General features: G+C 35.3%; 1 long non-coding RNA gene across 1 annotated transcript in view; it reads right to left on the bottom strand.

Moving 5' to 3' along the window:
• Positions 1 to 607: 607 nt before the first annotated feature.
• The window catches only part of LOC138376817 (uncharacterized), a 35,271-nt gene continuing 24,299 nt past the window's right edge, over positions 608 to 11,579 (bottom strand). Inside the window, exons 2-3 of the long non-coding RNA XR_011231746.1 lie at positions 10,202 to 10,385; positions 608 to 811 (exon numbers count right to left, since the gene is read on the bottom strand). This is a non-coding gene — a long non-coding RNA (uncharacterized lncRNA). The remainder of the gene's footprint in view (positions 812 to 10,201; positions 10,386 to 11,579) is intronic.

Genomic DNA, 11,579 nt, shown 5'->3' with positions numbered 1-11,579 from the left:
TACTGAAAGGAGGTCAAAATAACAACATTAACAGGAGTTTGGAAGAAATTGATTTCAAGCCTCCTAGAAGACTTAGAGAGGTTCGAGACTTCAGTGGAGGAAGTCACTGCAGATGTGGTGGAAATAGCAAGAGAAGTAATTTAATTTGTTGAGGAATCTCCACATTGCTTTTCATAATGACAGTACTAATTTACATTCCCATCAACAGAACATGAGAGTTCCCCTTTCTCCACATCCTCATCAGTACTTGTTATTTTTTGTCTTTTTTGCTAATAGCCATTCTGACTGGGGTGAAGTGGTATCTCATTGTGGTTTTGATTTGCATTTACCTGATAATTATTAATGTTGAAAATTTTTATTAATACACATAACTATTGGCTATTTGTATATCCTCTTTGGAGAAATACCTACTCAGGTCTTTTGCTAATTTTTAATAGAATTATTTGGGTTTTTTTGCAATTGAGTTGTTTGAGTTCCTTATATCTGCTGGATATTAACCACTTGTCAGATGTGTAGTTTGCAAATACTTTCTCACATTCTGTAGGTTGTCTTTTCATCTCTATTGTTTCTTTTACTATATAGAAGCTTTTTAGTTTGACATAATCCCATTTGTCTATTTTTGCTTCTGTTGTCTGTGCTTTTGAGGTCTTTTTCAAAAAATCCATGCCCAGTCCAACTTCATGAAGCATTTCCCTTACGTTTTCTTCTAGTGGTTTCATAGTTTTGAGTCTTATAATATTTGCTTCATTGAGATGGCCTGGAACCGAATCCACAATATCTCCAAGGTATGCGTGTACTTTCCACTGGATTTCTATTGGACAGGAAAGAGAGAACACAGTAGAGGTAATGTTTGAAGACAAAATATCTAAGAATTTTTCAGAAAGGATAATGATGAGAAAAAAAAAGTACAACACCAAAGAAACAGAACCACTGATCATGCACCCACTATAAATCACATCTGCACTGAAATTGGGGTTAGGAGAATAGGGAGCTCAATAGTAGGAGCCGTTTTCTCTTATTTCCTTATTGTTTATTGAGAAGTAAAGCATTCAAACAGATGGTCTATGATCCATTCACTATCTTTGAGGGCGTTGGGAGAAACTACCCCAGAGAGACAGAATAAAGGCAGGTCAGCCCAGTCTAATCTGTTTATCAACTGGAACTCCAGGTAAATAGGCTAACAATATTTGCTAAAAGGAAAGGTTCTTATCTATAGATTACTTTAGTAGGATTAACTTGCTCAGGATTACTTAGTAAAGAAGCCCAGAATTTATAGATCTATGACCTATGGTTCCCTGAAGAATATTACATGTTATACAATTGGGGAATACAAAATGGAGATGTTTCATAACTTAAACACTCTCCCTGCTATGTGAGGTAAACCTGAAAAACCTTATCTGAAACCTCTATTATTTTGGTTCAATGAACCCATGTCTGATGTGAGGAGAAAGGACCCACGGAGCTTCCTTTGATGTCCTAGACTCTGTCTGCTTTGTTCATGCTTCTTGACTGCTTGTACCCTAAAATTGTTAATAAAGCTTGTTACTGCATAAGAACCCTTTTAGTAAATCTGATTTGACAATCTGATCTTGTGTATAAGCCTACTCATGCAATCAATAGAGAAAGTTTTAAATTAAATGCTTGGTGTTACAGAGTGCTTTGTTCTATTGAGTCATTTGTATAGAGTAAGATGAACTGAGATAGGCAGCAAAGTAATTGCATTCAGAAACTATTCTGCAATATTCTAGGGTCCAAGAATATCTCTGAATTAACTCTGCTACAAAATCAATATATATGGTATAATACAAGAGTAAAAAATTATCCTAGAAAAAGACTGTAAGAACATATGCCAAAATACTAATAGTAGTTATCTGTGGGTAGTGACATATGGGGTTATATTCACTCCTTTCTTTATGTTGTTTTCATAAAATATTTTATAATTGCATAAATACTTCCTTTTATAAATAATAAAAGATAAAATTTAAAAATTATAATCAATCTTGTATGATACAAATTTATCACAACTATGTAAAAAAAAGCACCCAGCAAAAAGACTGAATGGAAATACACCATATGTTAACCTAAGCTTTTCTTGAAATTGTTGGAACTTGAGTGATTTGTTTATATTTTTCAGTGTTTCTAAAATTTTTATAATGAGCATAAATTATCTTTGTAATGAAAAAAGCTAAAATTTTACGGGAGAATATGCAATTTGAAATAGATTTTGAACAGAGCATTTTGCCCTTCTTGTTTCCCCCCTTGCAATCACTATTCTTGTAAAATGACAATTAACATTTAATAGTCACAGAAAAAGTATAAAGCTTATAGATTTCAGTATTAGGAGTTAATGGTCCCAAAGACACCAATGCCTTTTTGTCTTCATCAGATTCTCTAAAAATGTTATTGAAACTATAATCCTACATATGCTTATTTAATCCTATCTATTTATATTTCATTGTGGCTATTTGCAACGATGGAAAAACCAGTATAAGAATTTAAAAAATATTTTCTTCATCAACATCCTAAGTACGGACTTTTTATATATTTTCTTTAAGCACTGTGGTCAGTGTTGAAAAAATGTGACATGTCTGGTTGACAGCTCCAAGAAGATAAAGCGTGGTCTCTTCTTTCACAGTGTGTTAAGTACTAGAGAAGCTTCCTGAAAATAGTTAGACCTATACTTATTTATTATTCTTTGAATAGAAGTTTTAGGAAATGGCTCAGAAATAAATGGGAACATTCAATCTGGTACCAGAGCCAAGAGTATAGATTCAAGTTCATGTGATCATAGAGCTTTGTTCAATCCCATAAATACAGATGAGCTTTAGCCAGCCTCTGCTTGAAAAAACAATCATACTGCATAAATCTATCACCATTCATCATTCATTCATTCATTCATTTATTAAATAGTCCTTAGCAACAAGTAAGGGGTGGGAGATTCAGGAGTGTTCAGTTGTGATTAAGACTCACATAGTCCCTAAGTTGACTGAATCTTATATTTTAGTGGGTAGAGGAGGAAGAATGGAAGAAATCACAACATTAAGGATCCATTTATAACCTGCAATAATGGCTAAAAGTTCTATGGAGAGGATAGTACAGGGGCACCTGGTTTAGGTTGGAGAGTTAAGAAAAGGCTTCTTGGGGTTGGTTATTGGAGCTTTCTTAGTTTCCTTTGATGTTATCACGTTTCCTTGATTCTTTGTTATCCATGTAGACTTGCATTTGCATTGTGCATTTGAAGGCACAACCCCCTCTTTCAGTTTTTACAGACTAGTTTTGGCAAGTTAAAGTCTTCTCCTGTTAGGTCTCTGGGCTGATGGATCACTTCTGGGATCAAGGTTGAGTGGAGTTAGATCCTATCTGATCCGTGGGTGGAATGGACTATCTCCAGGACCTTGGTTCATGGAGCTGACACTGGGATGAGGGTCTGCTTCAGGATTCCCAGACAGCAGGCCTGCTATCAGATGGCTAACAGATGTGGTGTCCTGCTGGTCCCCGGGAGGGCTCCTGTTGGATCACTGGGCGGGCCCCTGGGCAGGCCTGTGTTCACAGCTAAGAAGGCTGGAACCAAGTCAAGGAAGAAAGGCCTCTTTAGAAATGAATTTAACTGAAGCTGGAGGTATAAGCAGGAGCAGAAAGAATGTCTGAGCTGGAGGGAAGAAGATGGGAGACAGTCCTGAGGAAGGAAACAGTGAGGAGTACTGAAGGGACCGTAGAAGGCCAAAATGTTTGGACCAGAGTGAATGAAGAAGTCTGCAATGGAAGACAGCCCAGGTGTCTGGGAACTCACAGACTGGGATTTTTATCCAAGAGCAATGGAAAGTCATTCAAAGATTTTGAGCAGGGGAATAATCCTCCTGCAGAAATAAATAAAAATGAATGCCATCTTCATATTCAAAGCAGTCTCATGTCAGGGTTGAGGCATTAAATTCCATCTCTTTAGGGACACAACTTCATGTGGTCTGTATGAAGCTCAGTTTTAAAGTTCAAGTCTGTGGAACCAAGTACTTCCTAGGGCAGAGTGGCTAAGACTTCAGGCTTTGGAATCAGTCTGTCCTGGATCTGCCACTTCCTAGGTGCGTGACTCTAGGTAAGCGTCTAAATCTGTACAGTGGAAAAAATAATTTGTTATTGTAAGAATGAAGTGAATAATGCATATAAAAGGTCTGGTACATAGTTAGTGATCAACAATAACATCTACTATTTTCTGACTCACTGTCATAGGAAAAGAATAAAATCATCACACAGTGGACCTTTATGCTTCTTACATAAGCTAATGCTGGATGTGTTTTTAGTGAGCTAAATTGTACTCAGTGATTTCAGAGTAATGAGCCAAATACATTAACTGTTCTGGAAACAGATGAAGCCTGACTATTTTGACTAAATATAGAGATAATTAGAGTCTAGACTCTATCTGTTGATAGGCTTGAGGAAGCATAATGAGAATCATCATGCCATAATAGAATAATACATAGAGCTAAAATGAATCAGAAATTTCACAACACAGATGAAAAACAACTAATTTTATTGATGTCAGAAATACATTATTAGCTGAATCTTCTTATAATCTTATGATGTTTGTTTCATGTTGTAGCAGCTTCCTAATAGTGTAATCAATTATGCGTTGCTGTTTTGCTACTGAAGCCTCTTCTTTCCTCCACATATAGTTTGGTAAAATGATAGTGTCAGATGAAACTCTTTTTCCGTAGTTTTATAATATGCACTAGAAGCACTTATTCTTTGATGTGGTTGAGTATAAAGATGAAAGGTCCTTACAGATACTTTTATTCAAAGCCAGAGAACTGACTATTTTGCCTGGTAGCAAGGCCTGACTACATATTTGCATATTGTTAGTGGAACAATTCATGTTACCAGGAAAGCTCCAATATTATCGGATAATACACACGTAAATAAATGTACAATGTCAACATGTTACATGGAAAGGAGAAAAGGACAGACTGTAAAATATCGGGCTCTGGGCCAGCCTCAGGACTGAGAACTAAATGTAGATGTTAGATTCGCAGGGCTCCTGTTTATCTCTAGTGGTGTGGGAGGACGTGATAGCACTCAGCCTATGCTAAGCCCATCTTCATTTTATAATACACTGTCAGGATGAAGTCCAGGGTCTGAAACACCAGACCAAACTGCAGCAAATCAAACAATTGAGAATTGTGGCTAAATCAGATGAGTTTCATAAAGGCTAAGCTTGGAAATCGATTTGAGTATGGAGTACAGTGCAGGTTTGCAAATGGCACTGATCACTCCCAGTCCTTGGTAAAGTTTTCACTAGTCCTTGGTAAAATGAGAAAAGCAGGCAACATAGTGAGTTTTTCATAGAGTAAGTTCTACTGGACCTTTTTTTCAGAATTGTGGTCCTTCTGCTGTTTTTTACATGGAATAATGGTGGTAGAAGATGATTTTTTATAAATGTTCTTTTCTTGGCAACATAAAAAATTGATAAGATTATGTCAGCCTGAAAAATATTTAAATATTGATTTCTTTATTGGATCTCTGAAATCTAAAACTCCAGGATCCAGTGAGATAGACATACAGAAATGATGGTCAGTAATATACAGGAAGTCAAAATGGGCCTTTTAAGCCAAAGCATGGAGCCCCCATCAAATCAGATTGTTCAGATACATACATTGGAAGCACTGGCGGTTGGAACCTGGGGGCCCAGGTTGATGAATGAATGGTATCTCCCCATCTTATGAGAGCTGACTCTGGTTATAGTGCTGGAGTTAAGATTCAGGGGCTACTGCGCCAGGAGTTAATCTTTATTATGGAGAGATGTGGATTGGGGGTGTGTGAAGATATCAAAAATGGGCTGAGTGTCTAGGCACTCAGTTGCCTGAATATCATCCTTAGGTATTGAAAACAGAGACAAATCCTTAGATACCAGCAGGGAGAATGCCTGTGGGCTTTAATAAGCTAGGCCTAATATTTGGTATCATCTTTCCCAGACTGAGTTTTGTGAACACAGGAATTAAGGAATGTCAAGCTTTATATGTTCTCAAAGGGAGATCTGGCCTGAGTTTAAACTGATTCTTGTTCTGGAGGGTACCAGGAAAGCCAGTTTGAGTCCCTGATTTTTAGGTCTTGTAAGATTAACCTTATCAAGGATTTAAACCCCCAAACAGACTTTGTAAATTATGAAGAAAGCCAGCTTAGTTTCCCCATTCACCTTCTTCAACAGGTGCTAAGTATGCTGTTTGACCTCATGTTTAATAGTAAATAATCTTTTCAACTAATCTTGTTTTTCTTTATTTCTGGAGGAAAAAAGGAAGGCACTGGGAAAATACTGTCTGTTCCAAAGCCATTGGAATATAGCAAGACAATAAAGAGACTCCTGAGCCCTCAATTCCCAATGTTTATACTGCCTCCAACCAAGATTATTTGTATATTTAACTCCTTCTCATTTATCTTTGAACTATTCACCCTGTAGGACGCATCTTTGAAATCAGCCATTCTGATTACTCAACACATGTTTTGAGAAAAATAACATTCTCTATACCAGTAGTGCAACATTTCATAAATTATATTATAATCTTTAAAAAGGAGACAATAATACTTAATTTACAATCAAACCCCAAATGGCCTTTAATTGTTCTATGGTTGCTGGATTGGAAAACATTCATGGCCTCTTCAAGGAATTATAATGTAGTTGTAATATACTTTAATATCCTCAGATAAAATGTGTTATATCAATGCATTATAATTAAAATACATTATTAGAGAATCTCTATTTGCTTTTGCTATATTTAACATTTCTAATTTGTAACATATTGCTATCTCTAATTGCTCTTTCTCAGAATTACTGTATGAGATGAATGAAAATTATATTAATATTTATGTACTTCATCCCTTTTTAATAGGAAAGGAATGGAAATTTAGAAGACTTGTTTAGGTCATACAAATCAGAGGTAAAAGCTAGATATTATAGACTTCTGGTTCTGGTAATTAGAAGACTTGAAAAACCCTAGATGTGATGGATAGTTGATTCAAAGAAAGCAAATAAAGTCCCTAGGTTTCAAGAATATAGTGGGAACAGAAGATCGGATCACTAAGGGTATAAGCTGATGCTGCCAAAGGATGTGGGGTGAGAGTGAGGGCTTTGTTCTTGGTAAACTAGAAGCCTGGCTTTAATACTCACAAGGGGACAGTAGATGAGAAATTGGGCCTTTTATGCACTGAATGTTTGTGTCCCCCTCAAATTCATATATTGAAGCCCTAACCCCCAGTGTGATAATATGCAGAGATGAGACCTTTGGGAGGTAATTATTGTTGCGTGAGTCCATGAGAGTAAGGCCCTTATGATGGGATTAGTCCCCCTATAAGAAGAGATACCAGCAAGCTTGATCTCTTTCTCTCTACTGTGTGAGGACACAGCAAGAAGGTGGCCCTCTATAAGCTAGGAGGAAAAGAGCCCTCATCAGAACCACACCATGCTGGCACCCCGATCTTGGACTTCCAGCCTCTAGAACTGTGAGAAAATAAATTTATGTTATTGAAGCCACCCAGTCTATGGTATTTTGGTATGGCAGCCTGAGCACAGCACCCTGATACAGGGCCCCAGTGATGGAGACAGTGTTCCCAAAACAATTGGAACTGGTTCCCAAAACAATTGGAACTGTTTCTCAAATAAAGCTGAAGCCCTGAAAGGATTGCATTTTCGGTCAGAGGTGGACTAAGAAATAAATTTGTTCCCTAGCAAAGAGAAACAACAGACATATTTATTTGTTTCTGCCTGGGTTCTGGGTGAAGAACTCTCAAGACAAAAGAATTACCCCTGATGATTTAACACTACAGACCTGTGTCTAAAATAGATTTAGGGCTTTGACTTGGCCTACCCAAGTAGGTTAAACCCTAAACCCCAGGTTGAGAAATTAAAATAAAAATAGTTATATGAATTCCTAGGCCAATAATACCTCAAGTTCCTACCATAAACCAAGCACTATGGAGAGAAGCTTCCACAAGGCAAGCCAGAAGGGGTTCTAGTAGGAAAAAACAGCTAAAGAAGAAAGCCCATGGCAAAAAACTACAAACCACACAAGGAAGGCATTTACTACATGTGAGAGTGACTAGAAACAGCAGAATTACAACCCAAACCTTGAGATAAAAGAATGACAATCTGAACCAGAATAAAAATTTGTTTAAAATAATTAAGACATGAGAGAATTGAAACCCTAAAAAGGAAAAGAAAATATGAAAAAAAGAAATAGTAGGCACATTAGAAAAAAAGAATAGGAAAGAAAAATTTAACAGATAAAAATTTTTAAATCGACAAATGAATAGATTAGGCAGGTGAATAATTGGTGAACCAGAAGCTCTACCTGAGAATAGCAGACAGACTACAACACTGGGAAGTTAGGAGATGGAAAATACGAAACAGATTTAAGAAGCATAAAAGGTAGAATTAGAAAGTCCCTGTATATACCCCTAATAGGCATTCCAGAAGGATAGAATAGAAAAAATGAGGGAGACAGTCATGAAAGGCTGTAAGGATTTTCTAGAAGTAAGGAAATATATGAATCCATAGAATCAAGAACCACATAATTTCCAAGAAAGATGAATAGAAAGAAGTCTACACCTAAATACATCATAGTGAAGCTGAAGAACCTAAAATCTTAAGAGCAACCACAATCAAAAGTCATTTAACTGACAAAGCCATTAGAACAAAAAGCCATTAGAACAAAAAACTAAAAACATTTCAATAGCAAAAATAGAGACTAGAAAATAGGGGAAGAATGTACTCAAAGTGCTAAGGGAAAGTGACTATCAACCCACATTATACTCAGCTAAAGTATTATTTGAGAATCTGTTTCAAACAAAGACTAGAAACTTTTATCGCTCAAAGTCCCTAGCTAAAAAGCACTACAAGATGATGCAGAAGGAAATTAAATTCATAAAGGAGTGGGATAAAAGAAGCAGTCATGAGCAATCACTTTCATAACATGAGGATCTACCTAAGCATTAGCAATGACAATAGGGACAGACTTGAAGATATAAAAACAAGGTAGAACAAAAATACTAGAAAACAATAGAATGTAAAAAAAAATCAAGTTTGAAGTTAAAGCGTTCTAAAATCCTTCTAATTGTCAGGAAAAGAGTAAAATATTGATTGAGTTTAGACATTGTTATGTCAAGAATTCATGTTAAAAGTTCAAAGACATCATTAAAGGAAGAGAAATAGAATGTCTAACTTTTAAACCAGGGACAGTGACAGATAAAGAAAACTTTCAATTAAGTAGAACTCTGAAAATGAGAAAAAGAACAAAGAAAAAGTATGCCAAATAGAATGTATAAGGTGGTGAAAATCAATCCAAATATGTTCATAATTATAATAAATATAAATAAATACACCTATTATCAGTTATAAAGGCATATTAGAATGAATTTTTAAAAATACCAGCTCTACTGCTTATAAGAGATGCACTTAAAATATAACACAGAAAAAAATAGTTGAAGGAAAATTATCCCAAGAAAACAATAACCAAAAAATAGCTAGTATTGCTATAATATACCTGACAAAATAATTTTTAAGTAAAATTTAAAGTATATGTATTAGGGAAAAAGGCATACAAGAAACAAAAATGCTAAACTTAAAAATAGTAAACCTAAAATAATTTAAAAATTACAATGGAAAATTGACAAATCTGTGATCATATTGCAAGACTTTAATATAGTTATTTCTATAATTAATGAATCAAGCAAATAAAAAATAGTAATATTTAAAATATGTTTCAGGAAAATACAAAAGTTTGATCTAATTTACTTATAGGTATAGAACAAAAAACTAAAAACATTTACTTATAGGTATAGAAACCTATACCCAACAGATAAAGGATACACATTCTTTTTAAATACATAGATATCGTTTAGAAAAATCGACCACATAATTGTTCCAAAACAAATCTTAACAAGCACACTGGATCCAGGTTCTCCATCATGCAGATGATATTCTCAAATCACAATGCAGTAAAATGAAAAATAAGGAGGCAAAAAATAGTCAGCCATCTGTTTAGAAATTTAAAAACATACCCCTAAATAATATATGGGTCAATAAAGAGATTGTTATATCAAATCTTGTGAGTTTGAGCTCAAACAATTGTTAAATGCATTAATTACATATATTAGGAAAAACACAGATTGAAAATTAAGACTCTCTCTGTCCAATATTAAAAGGAAAAAGAGCACTTACAAGTCAGCAGGCAGCGTAGGAAAGATTCCAGTGTTTGGTAAACTAAGAGCAGCTGAGTCCTCCCTATGCCGCTTAGTAGCTAAGCCTCAAAGTGAGGCTGCCTTCGAATTCTGGTTCCATCACGTAGGAACTGTATGGTCGTGGACACATTGTTTGACCTCCATGGGCCTCTCAATTTTCTCACCTATAAAAGAGGAATCATTAAACACAGGGAGCTCTCATCATGCAGGTATTTATTATCCAAGCTTTTATAGGGAAATAAAATGTGTCATAATATAAAACTGTTGACTGATGAATTGACCTATTCAATTGAAGCCCCCACTCAAGTGCCTTGAGCCTGCCTAGCAACGTCTGCTTTGCTCAGACTCTCACTGACCACTGACCATCCAGTAGCCATAGCTCTCTGCATTTTCTGATAATGGTAATGACCATTAAGAATATAATGCAAATGACCATAGAATGAAAATGCAAACAGAGCAAATGATGCAGGAGGTCATGAAGTCAATAAAAGTGGAGAACTGCCCGAATCACATACAAAGTCACTGACAAATATTCAGCAAAGTTAATAACATGTTAACACTCCATGAAAAGAAATTGACCAGAACAATGACATAATAAAGTTTTCAAAGGAGAATAATTTTAATATCAAATTTCTGAGGAAATTCATGAAGAACTCAATTTTGCAAAGGAAACTTCTTTATGATTATGTTGAAAACATAAACCTAGCGTGAAGAATATTGTTTTATACAGTCATGTAATTTTCTTGGAAAAAGTATGTGTTCCCTCCCCCCCCAAAAAAAACCATTTGAATCATTCTTTGTTCATTTTAAGAGCCAGTACAAAGTTTTAATTAAAATGTGTGTATTGTTGATGTAAGATAGAATAAATGTATGTTATAATGTTAATCATTTTTTGAAGCTATGTTCCAATCAAACTCTCCCTCGACCATATACATACAGTTTACCACGAAATTGAGGTTTCCATTTTAAATGAAATTTAACTGGCCTTTCCCAGCACCAGTTATATTTGGATAAGGAGGACCTTGTGAACCTACATATGGGGTTATAGTGAACCTTAATTGAGATAAGTTATGTAATTACAATGTGCTTGGTCCATAGTAATCATTCAATAAATATTAGCAATTAATCATCCTGTGCGATGTTATGGATTTAAAACTTTAAAAGATCTCCATGTAAACTTTAAACATAATTTTCCAGCATTGTTTTACAGTATTGTCCTTCACAAACTCCAAATCTTACACAAATTAAACTCCTCTCCATCTTCCTTCAAATATCATTTCCTGGATTCTGAATGCCCAGATCCTTCAAGGTTCAACTTGAACACAATTTCTTGTAAAAGTCCTTTCTAACACTCCAAT

Source organism: Eulemur rufifrons, chromosome 29 (assembly GCF_041146395.1).
Source record: "Eulemur rufifrons isolate Redbay chromosome 29, OSU_ERuf_1, whole genome shotgun sequence".
NCBI lineage: Eukaryota > Metazoa > Chordata > Mammalia > Primates > Lemuridae > Eulemur > Eulemur rufifrons.
Note: the sequence above shows the minus strand (reverse complement) of the source record. Positions and strands in the feature narration are given on the sequence as shown.